Source organism: Pleurodeles waltl, chromosome 9 (assembly GCF_031143425.1).
Source record: "Pleurodeles waltl isolate 20211129_DDA chromosome 9, aPleWal1.hap1.20221129, whole genome shotgun sequence".
Taxonomy (NCBI): domain Eukaryota; kingdom Metazoa; phylum Chordata; class Amphibia; order Caudata; family Salamandridae; genus Pleurodeles; species Pleurodeles waltl.
This window is the reverse complement of record NC_090448.1, coordinates 318,536,684-318,563,704: the sequence shown is the minus strand read 5'-3', so window position 1 is coordinate 318,563,704 and position 27,021 is coordinate 318,536,684. Positions and strand designations below refer to the sequence as shown.

Here is a 27,021-nt window from a genome sequence, read left to right as displayed (position 1 = left end):
AATCACCGATAGAGGATCAGAATACAATTCTCACGTTTGCCAACACATATGTAAGAAGTTAACAATTCATGTTAGATTATCCACAAATTATCATTCAGAGAGTGGTGATATGACTGAACTGCCTGAACCTTACATTAATATTTATGATGTTTACGATCAAAAAGGGAGAAGAACGCAGTAAATGTCTGGATGGCAGAATTGTGTACAACAGTCGTTCCCAACCTGTGGTGCGGGGACTCCTTGGGATCTTTGAATCCTCCTCAGGGGGTCCCCGTCTGCTTAGAAAATGTAATACTATTAACGGATTAGGTCCCTAGCTTCACTGGAGTGGTCCCCCTGGATTCCAAGAAGGATTCAGTGGGGACCCCAGGTTCCAGTTCTGATAAAGTGAGGGTCCACAGAAGTCAAAAGGTTGGGAACCACTGTGAAAACACTTCTCCTTAGGATGTTCACCTTTCTATTGATCAAATGGTTATCACACAGACATTTGTCCATTCTTGTAGCCCAAGCCCTCACCTTTACCTTCTGTCCAAAATCTTTTTAGGATATGGAGTCAAGCTAAGGCTCACCTAGAAGAGGCAAAAAAAAAAAAATATGCTGATAAAAACAAATCCAAAGACCGTGAGTGTAAAGTGGAGACTGAGTTTAGTTGGCAAAGTAACACCTACCTCTAGCAGATAATCCGAAGCTACAACACAGATATTTTGACCCATTTTTAGTCCTTGACATAATAAACTCTGAAACGACTAAGTTACGATTGACATCTACACTTTACATTCACCTTGTGTTTCACATTTATGGATGCCACCTAGGCAACAAGCTAGAATGCAAAGTTAAACAAATCCTAGACTTCAAATGGTTGAGGTGTCGGCTATATTATCTGGTAGACTGGTAAGGATTTTGACCCGAAGAGAGGTCTTGTAAAAACGTTTCACCATTGATACTCAACCAAATCCTCTAAGCACTGTCCGCAATAGGGGCAAACGACAGAAACTAGGAGCTCTCCGATAATTGCACTATATTTACTGAAGACAAAATAGAAAGCACAATTGTTAACTGGGCATTCAGGATAAGAGAATGGAGATGGGTTGCATTTTAGGAACCATATACAGGAATGTAGTAATCGTTTGTATTAGAGGCATGAGGAATGCTGATTGCAAGAGTGCATCTTAAAATTCCCTTAGTCATGCGGTTCTAGGAAAGGGTCTCAGTTGGCCTGGAGCATTCTACTGAGCTCACACAAGATCTTGAAATGAAAGCAGCCATATTTTGAGACCAAAGCTATATAAGGACATTTTCTTCAGACCTACCCTGCTTGGCAATCCACACTTTTTCAAGGAAGCTGGCACTTCCCGCTCCTCTTCAGTGAACCTTAGACTTAGGGGATTACCGGAACTCGATCCTCTCGTGCACCAGAAATTCCAGTTTCCGGCTGCAGCATTTCCAGACGAAAGGGTTGTCAGCGACACACTCATGAGCCCTAAAAATAAAAGGAAAAAACAAGATCAAACATCATCTCCACAACCAGATGAGTGCAAACCAGCATGCAAACCTGGCTAACTATTTGCAACTTTACTCATCTTTAACTATGGTAACAATAAAGCCTGAATATACGGAGCAAGCAATAATCTTTGATGTAAGTGAGTGTTCAAGACTTTGTTTTAGATCTACCAACTATAAGATACTCACTTAAACGAGAAGGGGGTTTGAGAGGAAGCCTAGCTCGAATTTCTAGAATCTAGACATGAGTATCTGTTTATTGGTTGATTACACATTTCAAAGCAATACACCAGAAAGATATTAAGGTGGGTAGAGTAAATGTAAAGTTAATGAGAAAACACAGAACATACAGAAATGTTGAATAGATGGCCTGTGTGAGAGATACTGAATTTATGTTTTATATTGCAGTATATAAGCAGCAAAGAAGCTGTTTAACTCAGTTTAAGGACCACACCAGGGCCCCTTTGTGAAGTATCATGGCGGTCTGAAGACACGCTTGTATTCTCTCAAATCCCCATCTCCATCTTTCCCCTCGGCACCATCTCGGTCCAAGTATGACTTCAAACACTCACTCTGAGCGGTAAAGTCAGGTACTGGTGGCCAAGTCAAGTGCCTTGCTCCTGCTGGACCACAGAGGATCAGTAGCTGGTCAATCTTACTGTGCATATCTGTAACCTATACCTGACAGCAGAAAATAGCAGGAATAGCATCTTGTCTGACATTCTGATAACTGAACCCTCTTTATGGCTCCTTTGGCTAAACGACCATGGACTTCCTGCTGGAGGATGGACAAATAGTGCCCTGGAAGATGGCCTGGAACAGAAGAAATACATGGTGGATGGACAAATGGTCACTAGAAAGACGGTCTGGAACAGGAGCAAATATGTGGCGGACTGAACAAGAATGGTAAGGCGTTTCCTCTTTGAACGATCTGGTGCACACATGGATCTGATATGATGCTCTGTCACCTTTGAAGAAATGATTATATTCTGACTCCAACAGGTTGGCCACATGCCAAGAGGAGCACGTTAACATGGTTTTGTAGTTGTGGTGGTGGAGAGGGTGGGTTAATGGGCGCAGCGCTGTCTCTGAGGACCTGGACACCGTTGGGTTGATCCACAGCCTCGAAAGAGTTGAGTCTGCTTTTGATACCCCATTCTGAAGCCTCAAATGGGCAAAAGTATTGAGCATACTGCCACATGGGTGATGAGAGGCCAAGAGAGGGTACTGTCACCTAGCTTTCAGCGTTCAAGTGCAATGTGCGCTTTGTGCTCAGCAAAAAATGATATACGCCAAAAAAAAAGCGAACCGAGCTATATCCAGCTGTACGCTGGTCTTGCTTTGAAAGTCCTACCTGGCCATCGCAATGGCACTGGCTATGCTGGAAATAAACTGTATCCCAGAGACAGGCACACTTGTAATTGCAGCAGGGAGACAGGAAAGCCTATAAAAGCAAAAGGAGGCTGTTCAGTTACCCAGTGGAAATAAAGAGATAGAAACAACCCTCCTCTAATTGTGTGTGAGAGCTGGTGGCCTGACACAGTACTGGGAAAAAGATATTGCATTTGACAAAATGTATGCATTTGCAGATACATTTAACCAGATTTTCTAGAGGCATCTGCAAATGCATAAAGGGTGGGTTCAGACTTTGGAGAAACCAGGCTTGCAACACATACAGAGGCACTGTGTGTCACATGGTCACCTGATGAAGAACCAATTTCGCATGGCGTAAGACAACATAAAGCTGGAAACCCCTACAGAGTGGGTTTTCTGCTCCTACGTGGATGTCCTATGCAGCTGATGTTATTGTGGGATTAAGCAACCCCAGGCTATTGCCAGTAGCCTAAATAGTATTTGTCTTGTGTACTCCCCCACCCCCAACCAAGGAGGGTAGGGACACTCTCTCTGGAACCAAGGAACAAACAAGCACTATAAGGGCGACACCGGTCCTCGGCTGCTTGTGTTCCACTTCAAGAAGGTCCAGGCCTGACAGTTCAGGCTGGAATGCTCCCATCGAAGCAGGGTCAAATAACTACGTGCTGGGATGCAGCGTAACTAATTAACAGTGGTTGAAATTAATTCAAGCAGTCCATCCATCACTTTTTGAACCTGAACCCTTCAGTAAGACCTGAACATGAAGCCATGCCTTACTTTTATGGCCTACACATTCTGAAGCTTTATAGACATAAATAGACTAGAGCGCTTAAGGCCCCACCCCTTTATAGACCTCTCCCATGGTGAGGAGTTTTTATTTATTTTTTAAAGTTAGCAGATGTGAGAAACCTGCCTGCTGTTCTTTGCAAAGATTTTAGCAAATTCATCATTCAGCTCCCTAAAACTTCCAGAAGCCCTAAAGTCCGGATGACTAACCCATGCACCTAGGTCACCAGCTTCAAGTTTCATGTCACATGCTTCATTCCTGTATCACCTTTTCTCTTCATTCCTGTCTCCCCGCTTCCTTCAGTCCTTTCAAAAGGTGCTCTTCAGCTAACAAACTTGTTTATGTTCAATGTTTGCATATGGGGAAGGGGTCAAGTCTCGAGTGACACAAAGCAACCTTGGTTTAGAAAATGTGTGATGACTAGGTATGAGACAAAAACATGTCTGATAAATGTGGATGTAATGGACATTTTGGGTGGGTCTGCAGGGATACTATCAAATTGGGAGTGACTTGCACCCTAGAAGAAAATGCAACCAAGTTGCAAGTTCTTCTAATTCATCATTCAGCTCCCTAAAACTTCCAGAAGCCCTAAAGTCTGGATGACTAACCCATGCACCTGGATCACCGGCTTCATGTTTCATGTCACATGCTTCATTCCTGTATCACATTTCTCTTCATTCCTGTCTCCCCGCTTCCTTCAGTCTTTCAAAAGGTGTTCTTCAGCACTATTCCCTTTCAATTTGTACATTCCCTCTTCCATCATTCATGTCTATCCTCTCTCTTCATGTAGTCTCCCTTTTCCTTTATTCGTTCTATCCCACCCACTTCTCTCATGGAAAAAAAATAACAGTTTGGGGAAATGCCAACAAAATGCAGCCCTTGATTTAAGTATTTTGCATTATTTGTTAGCTGGAAACATATCACTTGTTTATGTTCAATGTTAGCACATGGGGACGGGGGTCAAGTCTCAAGTGACACAAAGCACCCTTGGTTCATAAAATACGTGATGAATATGTAGAGACAAAAACATGCTTGATAAATGTGGATGTAAAGGACATTCTGGGGGGTCTGCAGGGATCCTATCACATTGGGAGTGAGTTGCACCCTAGAAGAAAATGCAACCAAGTTGCAAGTTGTTCTAATCCTAATTTAGATCTAAGAATGGGAGAGGATGGCAGAACAACACCCCCATATGGTTTTACTGAAACTGATGACATGTGGAGAGTGTAATGCTAGACTCTTAAATCTATTACATCTCCATAAAGATGTCAGGGTGAGTATCTAAGGTGACAGTAATTTGTTCTTGATGTTGATTTAAACTCAAGGTGCTACACTGGGTGCACCTTAGACCTGAGTAGTTATTTTTGGGGTGTGAATTAATGTTTACCAGTAGACACACCAGAGGGAAAATGTATGGGGTAAGGGAAGGTAAAATACTATTTGGTTGGCACCACCAGAAGGAGGTATGCATGTAAACTGATTTCAGGTCAGATTGTCGCATAGATTGTGTTGGTACGGAAGGGGGAGAAGTTCAACTCAGAAGTTCCTGATTAACAACTTTTGACCATATTCTGGATAAATTACAAATGTAATTTGGCAGTGTGTTTAAAAAACAGATTGGCAAATATGAGGATTTCAAACACTGTATATTTTTAAAGAAAATGCAGTTCTTCTCATTCATCAGGTTAGGGTTGTTTTGTTAACCAACTGATCCAAACTGAAGAAATATATAAGTGAGAAAAGTATTTTTGATAATATGGGATATTCAAATTGGTTTGCCACCTTGATGACATCACTCAATCCAAGAGGTGATTTTATATTATGAACAGATTTAAGAAGCCCAAATGCGAACATGTGGGCTGACAGAGTTTCACCCGTGGCTGGAACAGAACTTTTTTCCACTTCCGATTTCAGCAACACTTATAACTTAGTGGAATTTTCCAAGATTTGTAGCAAACAAGGATTCCTTCAACTATACATGCAGGCCATTGGTCTAGCTAGTGCAGCCTTAATTTACCAGGAAAATAATACATAACGATCCTAGAAAATCAATTTGATGCTATAACTTTCCATGATGATACACTTTGTTTTTTAAAGATCATGCAAGACATGATGCTGATGTGGAAGCGGTCTTAGGAAAGTTGGAAAATAAAGGGCTATCACTTAAAATGAGTAAATGCATACTAGTTTTGTTTTCAGGACATGTAAAGTCACTTAATACATTTCAGACTTTACCTAGATAAGTTAGTGTCATTAGTACACTAAAATATACACGTGAAAAATTCTTCTGAACCGAATTTTGAGAACAGTAACACCTACAATAGGTAATTTGCCTAATGTTGCCCGACACCTTCAATCAATTCTTGATTTTTAAACAACATCACTTTGAATTCTGACACTTATAGTTTTGCTTTTAACACTGTAAATATACCTGCACTTCCTAGAAAAATGCTGTTATGAACCAACTGTTGTATTATGTGTAGTTTTATCTAGAGTGCTTAATGAAGCCCTGAGACAACAGGTCATGAGCTTGCATCGCATCATGTCTATGTCACTGTTAAGTTCTTTAAATTTCCCAAACTGACCACTACTAAATTGGGTAAAGACAGTGAGAGAGCGTAGTTTAAATATTACATATACTAAAAGTGAAATGCTTATATCAATGCTTAATGATGCTGCGTAGAAAACGACAATAATTAGTGTTTGCTTAAACGTGCACCTGAATTACGACTATAATGTGTGTGGCCACCAATATATATACGTGAACTAATAATAATGAGTAAAACTGTTCATGCTATGGTTTATAATAACGATTGCGATATTGCATTTATATTAAAACCTTATAGGCCTTAAGTTAGCGTGAGCTGCAGTTTAGCTGCCTGGCTCTCATATTAAAGGTATTTTCTTTCTGTTTTTCAGTGTGCTGACTCGCAAAGGGCCATGACCCTGCAAATGTTCTTTTCTTCCAACTTGGTAGATCCATGTATCTTTTGTGATTCCGTTCCCATCCGCATGCTTGCTGCTTTGGAATAAGTTTTATATAAGAAATTGAAACAAATGTAGATTAATGTAATGTACAAGGACGTTTAAACCATGGACAAAGGAACTCATGACCCGAGAAGACGTGCCAAACCGTGAAGCAACTGCCGGATGTGCCCCCCCCGAAGACGTCAATTATGAAGACCAATCAAAGTGTTATGAATTATCGTGGGGTGACAATTAGGATTACCTAATGTATGATTTGATAGGTTAAAGATAGTGGGGTATAACAAATGTCCAATAGAATTTTGGGGGAAGGTACTGCGAAAAAGGGATAAAAACCCATGTCACAGAAGGGTTAGAAGAACTAGGTAGGGAATGCTATTGATTTTATCCAGAAACTCTGTCACTCTGTTTGGTGACTTTGTGACTTATTAAACTATCCTCACCCATAGACTGCCCTCTATGCTTCTCCTTATGAGGGCAGTGCCCCCTATCCTTTAGACAAAGTTTAAATTGATGGCGTTTTGACCGGTGTCCTGAAGACGAAGACTGATCCTGTGCGCTGACCTAATCCTTGGAGGGTAATTATGACAATGCAATTTGTAATTTGTCTGTTTGCTTTTCCTTTCTAGGTACCAACTGCTCATTTTTGTTAGAGACCATAGCTAGATGGTTTTCCAAATTGGTGTTCTAAATTGTTTTGCATGAAGCCCAACATGCTGATGCTAATTAGTGATTAGGAAAGGTGATCACTTTGACTGACGCAAATAGACAAAGACTGACGTTGCGCTATGCTGAACTGAGACTTACGTGATAATCATTATATTCTGATCTATGTTCACGCCGTGCTATGTTCTTATGTTTGTGATTCTTGCATTAATGAAATCTTATCACAGTTGCCATATTGTGACTATGGGGGTCATTCTGACCCCGGTGGTCAGAGACCGCCAGGGCCGGCGGGAGCACCGCCGACAGGCCGGCGGTGCCCCGCAGGGCATTCTGACCGCGGCGGTTCGGCCGCGGTCAGATGCGGAAAACCGGCGGTCTCCCGCAGGTTTTCCGCTGCCCATGTGAATCCTCCATGGCGGCGGAATTCTGACACCCCATACCGCCATCCTGTTCCTGGCGGGTCTCCCGCCAGGAACAAGATGACGGTATGGGGTGCCGCGGGGCCCCTGGGGGCCCCACTTTGTATTTCAGTGTCTGCTTTGCAGACACTGAAATACGCGACGGGTGCCACTGCACCCGTCGCACCTTCCCACTCCGCCGGCTCAATTCTGAGCCGGCGTCCTCGTGGGAAGGATGATTTGCCCTGGGCTGGCGGGCGGCCTTTTGGCGGTCGCCCGCCAGCCCAGGGCAAATCCCAAAATACCCTCTTTCGACCGCGGAGCGGTATTTTGGAGGGGGAAGTCTGGCGGGCGGCCTCCGCCGCCCGCCAGACTTAGAATGACCCCCTATGTTCTTATGCTTCTTGATCTTGAGATTAAATCTTTTGCTCATAGATTGTAATCAATAGGGAATAAAATTCATAAAAAATTCTATCAAAGGTGTGGTTATTCATGACTGAAAGGTCATGGTTGCGCAGACAATTTGATTAATGTCTTTATCCAAAGTAAGGTGCATTGTGGTGGTAAATATTGATGACATTATTGATATATTGCTTGACATATTGAACAGTTATCTCGTCCTACGGTGTCTCACCACTGGGTCACAAGATTCATTGGCCTAAAACGAGTCCTAATGTGTAATAAATTAAAATAGAAGGACGCGTTAACAACAGCATCGAGAACATCCAGCACTTCAAAAGGTAGTGGTCTGACACTGATAATGGGCGATGCCGGTGAAGGAAATGGTTGGTGCCGTCCTAAGAAAACATTTCAGGAGCACGTGTGCGAACCGCCAGCCAAGATGGCTGCCTGACAACAAAGCTCCGTGCATCATCGGATGCATTTTAGGGGTCGGAACCGTTTCTACTTTATCTTACATGGTGCTTTGACTATATTAACTTGTTGGATGTTTTGGTGAGCATTTTCAACATTTTAAATGTCGCCTTCCTTCTTTTCTTGCTTCTTAAAACATAATTTTATATTTCACCTCATGGCGGCGGCCATCTTGAATATTAATTGCTCACCAATATAAAGTGCTTATTTGTTTGGAATGTGAATCTTCGGTGACTAAGTTCGTAGTTTCTTGCGTGAGCCATGTAATTCCTTTTTGCTGCTTCGTCAATATATATATTTTGAGTTCCTGTTTTATTCGCTTCCTTGAAGGCTTTTCTTCTTATATGGGCAAACTAAAGAAAATTAAATCTCTGTCACATCAGTTCTCTTCAACTGACAAACTTTCACGATTTTTACAACTGGATACTTTTGCTGCAGCGTCTTCTTCTACCACGTCAAAGATGTCTTCCTCATCTTCTTCTTTACCTAAAATCTCTCAGAATATTTCTACAACTACTCATAAGAGGATCAAACAAGACCCAATAAAATGTCCCTCACTGACCTCTTTTGAACTTGTGCTTGACGAAATACATACACCGCGTCCCTTTATTGAAGAAACTAACTCTGGGATACAAAGGGGGTCATTACAACACTGGTGATAAAAGGCCTCTTACCGCCGTGCAGAAGACCGCCAACACACCGCCACTGCCGCGGAATTCCACCACAGCTATTAAGACCCACATCACTAAATCCAACAAACTTCAGACACCCCCACAAGTCCGCCACACCAAAGGTCAGTGATAAACTGGCGAAAACAAAACCTCCACAGTCACGCCAACAGAAATACGCCCATGCTATCACGACCCACGAATCCACGTGGCGGTCTTTCAACCGCGGTATTCCATTGGCGGTACACACCGCCGCGCTCAAAATGCACACACATCTCCAAAACACCACCACATTGCACAATTCAAAATACACACACCTGATACACATACACACACCACTCCCACACACTCAATACTATATAAAACACACACCCACATCACCCACAAACCCCTACGATCAAAAAATCTGAAAGAAGCACAGAGAGAGACACCACCATCCACAAACTAGCAGCCACAGGCACTCAACACCATCACCCACACTACTTCCACGCACAAAACACCACACACCACTACATATCACCACCCTTATCACCACATACACCACCCCACACATCACCTACACCACCCCATGGCACAGCAAAGACACCCCAGGTTCTCGGAGGAGGAGCTCAGGGTCATGGTGGAGGAAATCGTACGGGTAGAGCCACAGCTATTTGGATAACAGGTGCTGCACACCTCCATAGCTAGGAAGATGGAGCTATGGCGAAGAATAGTCAACAGGGTCAACGCAGTGAGACAGCACCCAAGAAATCGGGACGACATCAGCAAGAGGTGGAAAGACCTACGGGGGAAGGTGCGTTCCGTGGTCTCCAGGCACAAAATCGGGGTACAGCGGATTGGCGGCAGACCCCCACCTCCTCCCCCACAACTAACAACATGGGAGGAGCAGGTCTTGACTATTATGCATCCTGACGGCCTTGCAGGAGTCGGTGGAGGAATGGACTCTGGTAAGTCAAATCTTAACTATCATATCCCCCACCCTACCTGCATGCTATCACACACCCCCACCCTCACCCCCACCCCTATCACTCCAACTCCTCACATATGTACTACTAACACAAACCACCCATCACAACACCAAGCCCTGCATGACACAACAAAGCATGGACACCCATCACTAAAGCATGCCCACTGCACATACCCATAACACCCCCCTCAACCATCATCACACAAGCCCCCACACAGGAGTGCAAGCACTGGGGTACACGGTCACCCACCCATTGCACACCATGACACACACAGATGCAATAATCATGCTTTTACACCCCTGCAGGACCACTACCCAACATCACCAGACAGGAGGGTCCAGACATCTCCACCCCACCCACAGAAGAGGCCCACATTGATGACAGCAGCTCTGTCCAACTGGATCTAGATGACCAGCCCGCACCATCGTGGGCCTCGGAACAGTCGGTTCCCCACACCCAGTCACAGGCCACCACAGACCTTCCACCCTCTGGTAACACCAGCACAGCACCCACCCAGCGGGCCCATACCTCCGTCCCCAGGACACGTCAATCAGCTGTGTGTCCACCACTACAGGGAACCCAGGATAACCCACCACCCCAACAACAGCAGGGACCTGGGGGCAGTGGTATTGGGCACACGGTCCAGGGGACGGAGGCCCAGGAACACGGGGGAACTGGGAGGGCTGCTGCAGGGGGCAGACAGGCCTAGGAACCCACTCTCCACGAAGCCCTCTCCTCCATCATGGGAGCATACCACCACTCCCAGGAGACGATGGCAACGGTCCTGGCCAAGTTTCAGGAGACCCAGCGGCTGCAGGAGGAACAGTATTTGGGGTTCAGGGAGGAACTCAGAACCATCAGCACCACCCTGGGCACCATCGTAGGGGTGCTGAAGGAGATACTTAACACCAGGAGGGACACTGTGGCACTCCAAGGGGCCCCTGACACTAGCATGGATGAAGAACTGCCCACCACCTCCGCCGGTGCTAGTGGACAGGACGCCCCGCCACAGGACGCCCCGCCACAACAGCACCCCACCCCCTGCAGACGGAGAACCACCCCGCAAGCGGTCCCTGAGATCCAGGAACAAGACAGAGCACGATGCCAAGACCCCTGCCAAGAAATGAGACCACCCTGATTGTCATCCTACTGTCCCACTTTGTAACCCTGTCCATACTGGAACTGCCCCAGCTCCACTTCCTATGCCCATATGGGCAATGCACCTGTGAGACTAATAGACTTGACTCTTCCATGGATATTCCTCCACCATCACCCCTCACCATTTTACAACCCCCGTCCAATATTTAGCACTGCAATAAACACCCTTGAAGCACAAAACAATCTGGAGTCTGTGATTTCGAAAATGTGTATTAGCAATGACAGTGACAAAATCCGTTCTCAAATGTAATGTCAACATACCTATGTCACACATCTTAAGTCCATGAGGAATGTAAGCAGATGACACACGTTGGTAGCCACACCTGTGAAACCGTAATGGAAATGTACAACTCAGTTACCAGGGCATAGAAGTCACCTTTAACTGTAGGCAAATCCTCCACCTGAGGGAAAATGATGTAGCTCCGCATGTGTTTCAGAAGGGCAGACAACACTCTGGACAACACGTTGGAAAACATAGCCTGGGACATCCCTGATGCCATGTCCACTGTTGTTTGAAATGACCCACTTGCAAGGAAATGGAGCACTGATAGCACCTGCACTTGAGGGGGGGATCCCTGTGGGATGGCGGATTGCTGACATCAGGTCTGGCTCCAACTGGGTACACAGTTCCTGGATTGTGGCACGGTCAAACCTGTAGGTGATGATCAAATGTCGCTCCTCCATGGTCAACAGGTCCACCAGCGGTCGGTACACCGGAGGATTCCGCCATTACCTCACATGTCCCAACGGACGGTGCCTAGGAAGGACAACAGCGACCACAGAGTCAAACAACTGAGAGGTATGTACCTACAGTCTACATAGAACACCATTCATACACAGAATCTGGCCTGTATTTGTGTTGTGCGACAAGGCCTAGGTCTGTGTGACGCAGTTGTGAATCAGGCCATGTGGGCCCCTGAAAAGGCAGCTGTCTGACCTCTAAACTGGGACAATGGGATGTGAGGTAACTGCGCTGGCGTTGTACACCGCGGCGCAATGATGCATTGGCTAACATTGGACCCTATGGGTCCCAGGAGCCAATGACGATGTACACCGGCGGTGATGGTACGCACCGTTGCGGACGTGACCGCCGCGGACGTGACCACCATTTTCTATCTGTTCAATCACTCGATACCTGATCTTCGACAGGAGAGGACCTACACTGCAAGTGCTGCTGTGACCTCGGTCTGGAAGAGACAATGGCTCGTGCGTCTGGGGAAAGGGCCCCTGCCTTCACTGCAGAGAAGTTGGAGAAGCTCGCGGACGGGGTCCTCCCCCAGTACACGCTACTCTACGGTCCTCCAGACCAACAGGTAAGTACATAGGGAGCACATTGTATGGGCTATGCCTGTGTGGAGAGAAGGAAGGGGGCACAGTTCTGCGTGCATGAAGGACTGTGAATGCATGTGCCACATGGCAAGGCTAGGGATGTGGGCCACTCACTTTGACGGTGCAGTTGGTAATGAGTTCTCTTCTTCCCCTGTACATTTCATGTAGGTCAGAGCCCACCAGAAGAAGGATATTTGGCGTGCCATCGCCAAGGACGTCCGGACCCTGGGGGTCCACCACAGACGGAGCACCCACTGCCGGAAAAGATGGGAGGACATTCGCCGCTGGAGCAAGAAGACGGCTGAGGCTCAGCTGGGGATGGCCTCCCAATGTGGGAGGGGTGCCCGTCGAACCATGACCCCCCTGATGTTCCGGATCCTGGCGGTGGCCTACCCTGAGTTGGATGGGCGCTTGAGGGCATCACAGCAGACACAAGGGGGTGAGTACAACATCATTCAGCGGACTTTGCGTGCAGTGAAGGTGTCTGGGTGGGGGAGGAGGGCTGTGGGTTTCCCTAGGCCAGGGCGAGTTCCCTAGGCTAGGCCCCTCCATAATGCAGGCCATGTGGCACCCCACCCCACCTCTGTAGAGTGCCAAGTACAGGTATACATGCCCCTGTGTCATCAATGTGTGCAGATGTCGACCATAGCCATGTAGGATATATCCCAGGAATTGCATCTGTAGAGCCCAACAGCGCAGCGCAGTGCAGGGGGCTTCTGTGTCTTTATTTTCCGCCAACGGTAGCGGTAAGCCATGCACTCAACCTGTCTTTCTTCTGTCATCCCCCCCCCTTTTTGTGGTCTCCCTGTTCTTGTGTGCATCAGCATCATCAGGCGGAGGTACAGTGGCACCGGAGCACAAGGGAGCTGCATCCCACATGGCCATGGAGGGCCACACCACGGACTCGAAATACACCAGTGGAACGGAGGGCGAGGGGAGCTTCACGGCGGTCACAGGATCAGCAACCAGTGACACGGACTCATCCTCCGATGGGAGCTCCCTTGTGGTGGCGGCAAAATCTGTGCCCCCCACTTCTACAGGTACAGCCGCCACCCCCCTACCAGCACCGCCCTCCCAGCAGCCCCTCAGCCTTCGCCCTGTGCCTGCTCACCCAGGAGGGTGGGCATCACCTTCGCCCCAGGCACCTCAGCCCCTGCCCCTGTTACCTCTGCTGCCCTCAATGAGGAGGCCATTGACCTCCTCAGGTCACTCACTGATGGGCAGTCCACCATTTTGAATGCCATCCAGGGTGTAGAAAGGGAATTGCAACACACAAATGCATTCCTGGAGGGCATTCATTCTGGTCAGGCTGCCCTTCATCGAACCCTGCAAACTCTGGCTTCAGCACTGATGGCAGCCATTGTCTCTGTCTCTAGCCTCCCCCCTCCAACTTCCTCTCAGACCCAATCCCCTGTACCCCATCCTATCCCAAGCACATCATCAGACCAGCATGCACACACGTCAACACACAAGAAAAGCTCAGGCAAACATAAGCACCACACATCCCACAGGCACTCACGCAAGCATCACACACATACAGACACAGCAACATCCACTGCCTCCACTGTGTCCCCCTCCTCATCGTCTCCCTCCTCCGTCCCCGTGTCGTCTACACTCTCACCTGCATGCACTACCACTACGTCCCACACCAGCACACCCACCACCACACCCCGCTCATGTGCACTCACCACCCCCACTACCATTTACACGTCCCGTGTCCTCTCCCAGTGTGTCTGTGACGCCTCCCAAGATACACAAACGCAGGCACACACCCACCCAACAGCCATCCACCTCACGACAGCCGCCAGCGCATGCATCTTCATCCAAAGTCACCAAACGTACACCTCCTACAACCACTACCTCTTCCTCCACTCCCAAACCCCCTCCAGGTACCTGTCCCAATGTTCCTAAGAAACCTTTCTGGACCAAGCTTGACCTGTTCCCCCTCCCCTCCAAATCATAGGTCTCGTACTAGCACCTCAGCCGAAAAATCTCCGGGACCAGTGGTGCCTGTTGTTACAGGTATGTGGAGTTCACCGGCCACCAGGACAGCCAGTGTGACACGGAGCCACAGCACAGCCAGTCCCCCCCCCCCGTGAAGCACCAGAAGTTGGACAGTGCCCGGCGGGAGAGGGGGAAGACTCCAGCCAGCAAAGCCGCTCACAAGGGTCCCGGGGGGAGTGTCTACTCAGCTGTGACTCCTCCCAAGGTGGGGAAGGGGCATAAGAAATCTCCAAAGTCTGGGAGGAGCAGACGCCGGAGAAGACCGCCATCATCCCCGCTGCCCAGGAGGCCACCGCCAGCCCGATCGTCACTGGCCAGGAGGCCACCGCCAGAGTAAGTGCCCAGGAGGGCAGCCCAATCGTCACTGGCCAGGAGGCCACCGCCAGAGTAAGTGCCCAGGAGGGCAGCCCAATCGTCACTGGCCAGGAGGCCACTGCCAGACTAAGTGTCCAGGAAGCCACCGCCAGCCACAGCCCAGCTGCCCAGGAGGGCCCCGGCAGCCACAGCCCAGCTGCCCAATGAAGGACCGCCAGCCCCAGCCCAGCTGGGCAATGAAGGACCACCATGGCAAGCTCCGCTGAACAGGGCAAGCACCGCTGAACAGGTCAGAAACTGCAAACTCAAGCACCGCTGAACAGGGCAAAGACCGCCATGGCAAGCACAGCTGAACAGGGCAAGCACCGCCATGGCAAGGTCTGCTGAACAGGGCAAGCACCGCTGAACAGGGCAAGCACCGCTGAACTGGTCAGAAACTGCAAACTCAAGCACCGCTGAACAGGGCAAAGACCGCCATGGCAAGCACCGCTGAACAGGGCAAAGACCGCCAACACAAGCACCGCTAGCCCATGGGCGGCAGGGGCAGTGACGCAACTGGGACCGTCACGGGGTTAGTGATGCACTCTGGGCACCAGTCCCCCTCCAGAACCAGTGGAGACATGCATCCACTCCGTCTGTCCTTCACAGGATTAAGCACTCTGGGCACCAGTCCCCCTCCAAAACCAGCAGTGGAGACATGCATCCACTCCATCTGTCCTTCACAGGATGAAGCACTCTGGGCACCAGTCCCCCTCCAGAACCAGTGGAGACATGCATCCACTCCGTCTGTCCTTCACAGGATGAAGCACTCTGGGCACCAGTCCCCCTCCAGAACCAGTGGAGACATGCATCCACTCCGTCTGTCCTTCACAGGATGAAGCACTCTGGGCACCAGTCCCCCTCCAGAACCAGTGGAGACATGCATCCACTCCATCTGTCCTTCACAGGATGAAGCTCTCTGGGCACCAGTCCCCCTCCAGAACCTGTGGAGACGGTTATCCACTTGAAAGACTGTGGCTTTGCACTCCCCAGGATACATCAATGGGCATGGAGCCCCCTCGTGGATCTGGCGTGGTGCACTCATCCGGCTGAGGTGCCCCCCCCTTTCCTTCCCTCTGAGGTGCCTGTTGTATTTCTATCTGATGCCCCGGCAGTGTTCTCTCCGTTTTGATCAGGTATCTTGTGTGGGCCTCGCCCATGCATTTTGGGCCCAGTGGTCCACGGACAATGAATGGTGCATTACCTGCACTACTAATCGTGATGTATATTTTGTTTAATGTGTATATAGATATCTGTATATAATTGGTTACTGTATTTTGATATATTACAATGGTTCCACTCATTTCCTTTTGTCTTTGCATTCTTCCGGGGGGGTTGTTACTGTAATGTCTGGATATGCATTGGTGTGTGTGTTGTAGTGGGTGAGGGTCGGGGTGTGGGTTGGGATGTTGGTTGTGTGTGTCCCTGTCTTTTGCCTCCCCCTCCCCTATGTTGTAGGTGCAGTACTCACCGTTGTCTTCACCGCCGCCGTTGATGATCGTCATATAGGAGCAGGAAGACTAGTGCAGGAAGAATATGGAGTTCCGGCTCCATGGTGTCGTCGTTCCTCGTAGAGTGTGTAGAGGTGAGCGTTTTCCCTTTGAAATTCCTGCGTCCACCGTGTTTTTATCCGCGGTGAATCCGCCCCGGAAAAGGTGGCGGATTGGTAGGTTGTGACACTGTGGGCGGTCCATTGTCTCCCTCCCGCCTGTCTGTTGGCGGTGACCGCCGTGCTCTTTGTCTGTACCGCCGTGGCAGTCGGAGTGTTAAAGTGGATGTCTTTGTTGGCGGTTTCCGCCACGGTCATAATTCCAATTTTTTTACCGCCACTTTAACACCGTCCGCCAGGGTTGTAATGACCCCCAAAATCTTGACAAAAAGTGGTCTCAAATGGAAGTGAGAGTATCTGTTTTGGAACAGAGAGTAAGTGATGTGCAGGATGAAACCAATAAAATTACTAGTCTGGAGAAGGAAGTTGCAACTCTGAAGACACTTGTGTAGGATTTGGAGAACAGAAACAGGCGCAAAAATCTTCGCCTTTATGGATTACCAGAAGGTCTTGAAGGGAGTGACCCAATTTAATTTTTTGCTTTATTCTTTCCAATGTTAGTGGATTTACCATCTTCTACAGTATTGAACATCCATAGGGCACATCGCATTGCACATCGTCCTCCGCATTCTTTCTTATCTAAGCCACGAGGTGTGATTATTTTCTTTCTTGAATTTACAGATCTATTGAGAGTTCTTAATGCAGCAAAAGCCAAAAAACAATTTTTTTGGCAAGGAAGTAAGATCTTTATCTCACAAGCTACAGCAAAAAGAAAGAAAGAATGTGTGAATCTTCGTCCACAGCTTCGTGGCTTGGGAGTTTGTTTTGGATTATTTCATCCGCGGTTTGTTTAAAGTGACATATCAAAATAAGACAACTTCATATACCTCTCCTGCAACTCTTAATGATTTCCTTAGAATACATTCTACAAACCCTATGGGAACAGCTGGTCCTTCTACACGTTGACTACATGAATCTCTTATTCATTATGCCCTTTGTTCATTACTACTACAATGCAACTGATGGTCCTACATATGCAGTTGACATATTATATTGATGTGATTATAGGTCGTCTTTGTTAATATACTGATTTCTTTCCACAGGTTCCTGGTGTTTTTATAGATCATTATTCTTGCTCATATCATGTGTCTGTTGATGTGTTCCGTTTCCTTGCTGTGCCGTCTTCAGTCTGTGCTGTCACCACCCCTGTCCATTGTCCATTCATATCAGTTATGTTTTTGCAGTCGTCTTTCTTTGACATGTACTGTCTTTTATTTTTCTCTTGAATATCTTCAATCTTTTCCTCTCATTGTTTCCCCTTTACTTTTTCTTTCCTTTGGTTTCCTATCCCTTATAGGTTTTCTCAGTTATTTATGGTACAAGACCTTACATGTATATTTATGGTTATGTGACGTAAAATTCAGAGTTATGTTTTGGAATGTCAAAGGGTTTCTTAATCCTTTAAAAACGCAGAGAGCTGTCTACCATTTAGCTAAATATAATCTAGATTTGGTTCTTTTACAAGAGACCCACTTGACGGATTCTGAAGCAATGAAACTTATAAGAGGTTGGGTGGGTAATGTTTTTACTTCTCCTACATCCACAAAGAAAAATTGTGTCATTGTGCTTTGCCATAAAAAATTATCAGTTAATGTTATTTCTCAAGACTTGGATTCTGATGGTAGATGGCTCTTTGTGAAACTAATTATTAATGCAATTATAATGACCATTGGTAATATTTATGGTCCTATTCACTCAGATTATCTTTTTTGGCCTAATGTTACTAAACAATGTTTACATTATAATGATGTTTTTTTCTTCTTGGAGGGGAATGCAATCAAATTATTGATCCTTTTATAGATAGGCAATCTGCAATTAAATTTTTCCCCCACAAAATGCATAAACAATTTAAGGCACTTCTCTCACAATGTAATTTAGTTGATTCGTAGAGAACCTGTAATCCCGATAGTAGGGATTTCTCATTTTATTCACCACCACATGGCTCCTTATCTAGACTCAACCATATTTTTGTTTCAAAATTACTTTCCCAAAATGTTATCAATTCCTCTATTGAACCTATGGTTATATCTGACCATGCTCCATTCATTACGGATTTTGATTTACTTTCGGTGCATCCTAAATCCAATAGGTGGCAATTTAATAATTCATTGTTGCTTGATTCTAAATTTTCCACATCCTTTGTTGCTTTTGCGGAGAAATTTTTTGATTTAATGATGACTCATGTTTCCCCACAATTGTTGGGGGATTCGTTTAAGGCTGCAGCTTGTGGGCATATAATAAAACTTTTAACAAACAACATCAATCTCCTCTTCAAAAAATTAAACGTTTTGAGCATCAATATTATTCTTCATCTTCTACTTTTAATCTACGAGAACTTATTCAAGCAAAATTGCAATTTAACAAAATCTCCTTGGACAATGCCTTTTCTTCTACTTAGTAGCGCCCGCTATTATGGGGGTCGAAATAGTGCCAGAAAAATTCTTGCTAATTATTTAAAAGTACAAAAGCAATGCCACACAGTGAAGTCTATAATTACTGATACTGGTTAGTCCCTTTTTAAGGATGACGATATCATAGCTGAATTCGTCAACTATTATCAAACACTTTATACTCGAGTCAATCCCGACCTCCTTACAGAAAGATGATTATTTAAGGAAAATTCCAAACCCTAACAAGACTTTATTTGATGTCTCTTCTCTTGAAGTGGATATTTCTTTGTCAGAAATTTTTAATGCTCTTCGTTCGCTTAAAAAAGGTAAGATTCCTGGTCCAGATGGATTCACTGTGGAATTTTTTTCTACATTCTTCTGATATTCTACTTCCCAAACTTTTACAGCTTGTTCAATTCTGTGCAGGATCTGGCTATATAGGGGGAACTTTTCAAGAAGCCTCAATTTGTTTAATCCCAAAGGAGGGAAAGGACCATACTTTTTGTAAAAATTATAGGCCAATTTCTCTGCTCAGTACAGATTATAAAACTTGTTGCTAAATTGTTAGCCTTACATCTTGATCCCCTTTTACCTGTAATGATAAGTAAGGAACAAACTGGATTTGTCAAAGGTAGACTTGCTTCTGATAACTCTAGAACATTCTTCAATGTACTCAGCAAAGCTTCCGCTCTTTCGTACTCCATAGCAGCAATTTCCATAGATGCTGAGAAGGCGTTTGCTCCGTTAGACTGGTCTTTTCTATTAAAAGCCTTAGCTTGGCATCATTTATCTCTTTGCTTTATCAATCCCCAATGGCATTGATACTGGTGAATGGGAAATTCTCTATATACTTTTCATTAGGTCGAGGCGTTCGTCAAGGTTGTCCACTCTCTCCACTCCTATTTATTTTAGCTCTAGAGTCATTTCTATCCTGTATTAGAAATAATATTAAAATTGAGGGTTTCCAATATGGTGAGAAACACTTAAAATTAATGGCATATGCAGATGATATACTTTGATATATTTCAAACCCTTAAATCTCGATTCCGTTTATACTCAAGGAGATAGAGGATTTTTTATTGATTTCGGGTTATAGGATAAATTCGGATAAAACTGAAATCCTTCCTCTAACAAAATTTTGTTTTAGACCATCGTTTGATATTACTGGCTTTCATTGGAATACATCCAAGATTAAATATTAAGGTATTTGGTTTACCTCCTCCATTAAAAGTCTAATGAAGTAGATATCTCTGATGCCTTAGAGAAGGCTGATAGATCCCCTTTGTTATGGAATCCTTTATTTTTATCTTGGTGGGGTCGTCTTGACTCTATCAAAATGTTGATTTCTCCCAACATTTTATATATCCTATCCATGATTCCAATCCCTCTTCCTGTTACTTTTTTTTTTAAACAACTTGATTCAAGACCATCTAAATTCCTTTGGAACAATAAGAAATCTAGAATTTCTCTTAGTCAACTTTCTCATTCTAAACAGGAGAGTGGAGCCAACTTTCCTGATTTCCGACTGTACCATAAATCTTTTTGTTTGCGTCAAGCTTCTAGATGGATCTCCTTGTCAAGCTCTATGTTTACCCCCTTATGGTTGGATATTGAATGCTATTTTCTTCTACCTTTTTCTCCTCGTGAGGTGGTATCCTTTTCTTATAATATTTTGATTATCTCCTCCAGCTTCTTAAACATACTTGTGCTCTTCTGCAGTCTCACTATTTATTTCCACCCGTCACTTATTCCTCTTTTCTGAATCATCCTATCTAATCGTCTCATAAATATCAATAAAAAAAAAAACTTATATTGGAAATCTTGGGGACAAAGAGGTATAGCTTGGGTCAAAAATTTATTTTCCAATGATACTCCACTTTTGTTCTCACAATTCCAACTTCTGTTTAACTGTCCTAATTTCTTGATGCCTAGATATATCCTTCTTATTAATATTATTCTGGATGTACTATTTCCATTGCCTTCTCTTCTTTCTTCTTCGGAATTGCCTTTTTCTTTGCCCTCCTTTCTTACCACTTTTCCTAAGGCATCAAGTATTTATAAACTTTTTTATTCTCCTGTTTTGACAAGGCCTAAATCTAAAATTGAATCTCAATGGGAATTGGATTTGGGATGTACCTGGACTATTCCTTTCTGGAATAAGATATGGCATAGATCATATAAAAATATCTAGATCAGCTTCTACCACACAGTCACTATTCTTTCTTTATCACAGCCTTTATTCTAACCCACTCTACCATAGTTACATTTGCTGTATCCTCAACTTCAAATTGTTGGTCTTGCATAGGCAAAAGGGAAATCTTATGCATATCCTCTTCGAATGTCTTCCCACTGTCTCTTTTTTGGAAAAAACATTTGGCGTCAGCTCACCTCCATTTTTCATTTGTGATCCCAATTATCTCCCTCTGCACTTTTCCTAGGTAGTCTCGCTGATGATATTGCTTCAGAGGATGATAATTTAAAGATGTTGGACCTCATGTTAGCTTTAGCCTTTCACCAAATTACTTTCAATTGGAAAAACTCATCCAACATTTCCTGTAAAGCTTGGTGGTTATAATGTTTGCCACTATCATAAGCTAGATAATGCATTTAATTCTTTATGCTACCCCTCCATAAATAGAGATCTGAATTGGTTACCTTTGACTGATTAGCTTAATGCTGTTGCTTGCAATCCTATTAATTGTACATTATCTGAGAATGTTAAGCCACCATAAGTGATTTGCTTACTCTGTTCTTGATTGAATTACATTTTAATTTCAATATATGCTTCTATTGAGCATTAATGTTTTTAGTTTCTTAATACACTTTGTTCTTTTTATTGGTCGTGTTCCTTTTTATTGTTTCCCCCTCATTAAATTTCAAAATGTTAAACAGATTTTACAATTCCTTTCATATTTATATTATTATCATTGTGATAAATATTTTGCATTGTAATTATGAGTTTCATCTGTATTTGATTTTAATAAAGCTGATGTACCCTAAAAAAAAGAAAACATTTCAGCCCTGGCTTTTTTCTTTAAACAAATTTAGCAATGAATATAATATAGTAGTGTATCTACATACATATTATATGATTTTCCTCTGAAGTTGAGAGTAGACTGAATTCTTTGGGGATTATGAAAGATAAGGAGGATGTACGTTTGTACTGAGGGATCATCAGAATACATGTGGGGGTTCAGCTGAAGAAGATGCACTTATTACACCGGTTCACTTGCACTTGGGCAAGTTCTGCAGACACACATGGAGGTGCAGCCTCTTTTTTATTACTGGTGGATCTCACTCATGATCATCCATAATGCTTCCCACAACCTCACACCCCGGGTAAAGCACTGCACAACTATTTCTCAGTAATACTGTGTAACTGCACTCAAGAGAGTCTGGGTTATTTATGAGGACTAGCAGTTGAAAGTGTTTAACACAAAGTGAATGTGCTGTGTTGTTTGTTTTATAAAGAGAGGTGTGGGTGCACAAACCACAAAATACACATCCTTCACTTTTCCACCACTTTGGCACTGGAAGACTTCCTCTAGTTTTTTCAGATGTATAGGTTATGCCCATCCTGGTTCTGGCTAGTGGGATAAGGACAGCTAGGCCTAATGAGCAAAGGGTAGGGAGCAAACCAGTATGTCTTTTTTGCACAGCAACTGGCTCGCCATCTACCCATCATTTTGCACTACAACTGATCTACCAATCAGCTATATCCCAAAATGCACATTCAGTGGAGGCTCATCAGCGTGTTGTGTATGAGGAAGAAGGCATTTGTGACACCCCTGTGAATGCAGGGAAGGAGGCATATGATACACCACAGACTTTCAAATTCCCATTAAAGAGACAGCAGCAGCTTTTAAAGAAAAAATAGGCTTGTATGAAATCAGTAGAGCATAAAGTGTAACCATGGACCAAGTTTCTCCCAAAGATGCCACCCACCACTACTCACAAGGTGGAAGTTTTCTAAAAGGCAGCATTCACTTTGCAAATGGGTTTTCACCACTTAGATCTCATGATGAGCACTCTATTGTGAGGTATATTAATACAGCATGCTCACAGTTAATGATACCACAAGTCCTGTTAACTCCACGAGGTGCTGAATTAACAGGGTTTATGGGTTGAAAATCCTGAGTCCTGAGACATTTTCAAGGGTATTAGTTAACTGCAAGTCTTACTGCCCACTAATTCACCATTTCAACAGCCATTTAACTGGCCAGAGATTAGCAGCTGAAATCTCCGGTGGAAATATTGCTGGTCAATGGTGTTTTTCATGGACCTTGTAATTCCCGCCAACAGGGTCACCAACACCATCACTAATTCCAGCTACCCCGTAATCAGGCTTCATGACGTGTGTCAGTAATCTGCAATTGTGGCTGCAAGGCACTGATGCATATCACTGCAAGTTGCAGTGAGGCGGGGGATGCCTATTTCACTCCTCTTCTTTGCTAATCACAATTAACTTTCGTACACTACAACTTGTGATTTTGCACTCACAGAGCATGTGATTTGTAAAACACAGACTTTCAGACAGCAAAAGCACGGAGTATGCAGGTCTCACATTCTTCCCTGTGACTGACATCTTAACTAACAGAGGGCAGCAGGCATGAAGAGCTACGTTCTCATTATATTTTGACCAACATGTTTTCATTTAAAGTGCTTTTTTATAAAGTGTGTGCATTTTAGAGAAACAGTGAATAATGCAAATATGTAACTGATTGTTTTTGTTAACCAAAAACAAAAAACACTATAAATATTGACAATGTCCACCTCACCTTTTGCAATGCTCGACACCAGCTAATAGCATGAATCAACATATGAACCATGAAGTTACAGCTATGAGGCAATCTCTATCAGAGAGACAGCAGCCTTTCTCACAAGGTTAACAGCAGATTATTTTGTGTAGTTGGGTTCCTTTGCTTTACATTCAGAATAACCCTCTAGTTTCACAATGATGGCTTTTACGATGAAATCTACGTGTGATCCATCTCCCACAGAGGAATCTCTAAGGAAGATGTGCAGCATGCTAGTCTCCCATTTCAAGTTCATAATGATATTAAATAAATTCATGTTGAACACAATGAGGATCACCTGCTTTGTGACAAAGGCAGACATTCAGTTAAAGAACCTTCTGTTCCACAACAACTTCTGTGATCTCATTCAGCTCTGTGGCATCATCGACTTTACATCAGAAACGCAATTTGTCCTAGACAGAAAAAGAAGACTAGGGTTGTTCTGATCTGCTAGACCTGTCAGTGATTCACACAAAGAAAAAAGCCAAACGGACTAATCTGAATATTTTCAAATACATCAAACATATGTCATGTGTTTGAAAGTGTAAAGCACCAGAAATTGAAAGCTCTGCACCCAATGCTAAAGACATTTTTATTGGGTTAGGAGTTCTAAATACAAAATGTTATTGTGATGAAGTTTTAGGTTAGTAATATATTGCTATATACTTCCATTACTTGGACTTAAAATGCGACGTCCATTTACAGAATAACATTTTCTTCAGTGTTTTTATTTATGTACCGATGAATAAAACACACATAAGTACCCATTCAATGACACTTTCCTGTACAATCTGCTTTGCTGGTTTATTGCTTGTTGTATTGGTTACAATTTCAGCAGCTGGGGCAAAATAACATACATACAGTATACAAAACATGATATTTTATTACAGAATAGATAAGAAAGTATCTACAAAATAAGAACAATTAAAAGAGTGCAAAGGACAGTATGCGTTAAGGTTAGAAGAGAAAAATATGAATGTGATTTCTGCAGACTGAAGTCTAAATGATTCTGTCTTGTCTGACCATGTGGTGGTAATTCCTTTTTTCTGCATCCTACAGTGGCATGTGGACAGGAACTGTGAGCACATCGATGGTAGAGACAATAAGGAACTGAGGAGTGAAGTAGGACACACACTGGACAGAGAGGAACAGAGCATCGTCTATGGGCTGTCTGGTGCTAGGAAGAGTTACTGGTGAGTGGGGCCTGGACTCATTGTCAGGGAGTTGGTGGCACTATTAGGGTTGCCACTACTAGGGAATCTGTTAGAGAGGAAGGATTAGTCCTTAGAGTAATATGGGGCGTATATCACTGGTTGCCTACAGCCAGAGAAGGATTACTCCAGGTGTGATCCCTGATTACTCCCTTGATCAGTGTTCTGAGTCACTCAGAATTCGAGCCACTGTTGCTGTGGCAGACCTTTCCTTTGACAAAGTGCAGTGCGCAAGAGAGAGCACTTCAGAGGAGCTGACAACCCCAGCACAAACTTCAAAGGTCAGATACTAAATCGCATATTTGTGAGGACTTGGATAATAAAGGTGGGAGCATGTGTCCCTATTTTGTTGAACAGCACCATCCGATCTAGAGAAGAAAGATTGCTAAACTACATTGCTGCTGGAACCAGGACTGGGACCAAGGTCTGCCAGCATCCCATTTGAATGAGGGGCCATTAACCAGTAACCAAGAACATTATTCCCTGAGCCTTATGCATCAGCCTGCCGCCTGCCTACTAAGACAAGCGGCCTCTAGGAGCAGGTGGAGGAGGAGGAGAGCGCTTAGAAGCCTGCTTGACAAGGTTAACATATCGTGTGAGGAGGCAAGAGCTTGGCAGGAGCAAAGCCCAGCAGGGATCCAAGGGGAGGGGATCACGGTGAGCAGAGCGCAAGGTGCCTCGTCCAGCCCAGATCAGTGGTTTAGGAGAGCTATCTGCTCTTTCAACAAAGTCATAATTCCTGTCAAAGTGCTGTGAAGTTGAGGACCATCACTGCTCACACTGGGACCATCACCCTCTGTGCCAGGTGACAGCCACTAGGACTGTTGAGGATGTGGCCTTGCATCTGAAGATGTGGGCCATCGCCCATGAAACAGGCTGCGGGCCGTCGCCCGTGCTGCTGAGGCTGCGGGGCGTTGCCCCTGAAGCTGAGACTGCAGGAAGTCGCCTGTGCATCTAAGGCTGGGGGCTGTCGCCTGCGCAGCTGCTTGAAATAATTCTTGGAAGTTTGATCACCTATTTCCAGATTCCTTGTTATAGTTTGGTGACAAGCTACATTGGTATACTTTGGTGATAAGCTGCACCCCCCCCCCAGAGTTGTGCCACCACCTACAAGACCATGGTATGCGGTTCACTGCCAGTGACCTGTGCAACTGTTACAAAAGGAGCATTGAAAGCTGTTGTTCAGCATATACTAGTGGTACGCAACTGTGAATTGTTCACGGTGTCAGACCATGGATTTTTGAGACAGTTTCACCAATTTGAGTTTGCAAGCACAAGTGCGTTTATTTTATACGTGTCTAATAATGTTAATCTGGCTCATGATGCAATTGGAGAGAAACACATTTCTGACATGCATTAGAAAGGTACCCAAGATGTGGTGTCATCGTTCTTTTTCTCATCATACGACAATTTCATTGTATATAGGACTTTGCAAACCGTGTTTGTGCAAACGTTTACATCTTTCCAATTACTTCGAATCTTCAACAATGGTAGCAGTGAGAAGAGTCTCTTGCCTGAAAGCACGGGTCTACTGGTGTCAGCGTGGTCAAGGACAGGACCTGTTGGATCTGGTCAGCTGCGACAAAAAGCGGCTTGTTTGGCGTGTCCCTGTCACTTGAAAAGAATATCAGCCATCTGATCCTTGGGAGTCATTTTGTCCTGGCTATATGACAGAGGAGGTCCAGACCTTCAGGGCTCTTCTTAGGTCACATCCAGCAGATTCCACCCTCTTCTGTCCAGAAAGGAATTTGAGGAGAGTACTGTGGCCATATTTATGCATAATACCAACCTATGGGTGAGTGAACTCCTGGGGACTCCCTAAGAAATGGGAAATAAATTTCTAGAGGTAACCTTTACCCACTCTTGTAGCATTTACATTGTGCAGTACTGCCAACATGGAAGAACATTTCTTCCTCTTTGTAGAGATGTGTGTCCACTGCATAGGTATGGA

General features: G+C 44.7%; 1 long non-coding RNA gene across 14 annotated transcripts in view; it reads right to left on the bottom strand.

Moving 5' to 3' along the window:
* LOC138259234 (uncharacterized) overlaps positions 1-27,021 on the bottom strand; it is a 189,708-nt gene that overhangs the window by 97,558 nt on the left and 65,129 nt on the right. For 13 of the 14 annotated variants that reach the window (XR_011198687.1, XR_011198682.1, XR_011198683.1 and 10 more), the window contains 2 exons: positions 24,158-24,272; positions 1,311-1,480 (listed from right to left, as the gene is read on the bottom strand). This is a non-coding gene — a long non-coding RNA (uncharacterized lncRNA). The remainder of the gene's footprint in view (positions 1-1,310; positions 1,481-24,157; positions 24,273-27,021) is intronic. The other variant, XR_011198690.1, reaches the window with a different exon arrangement.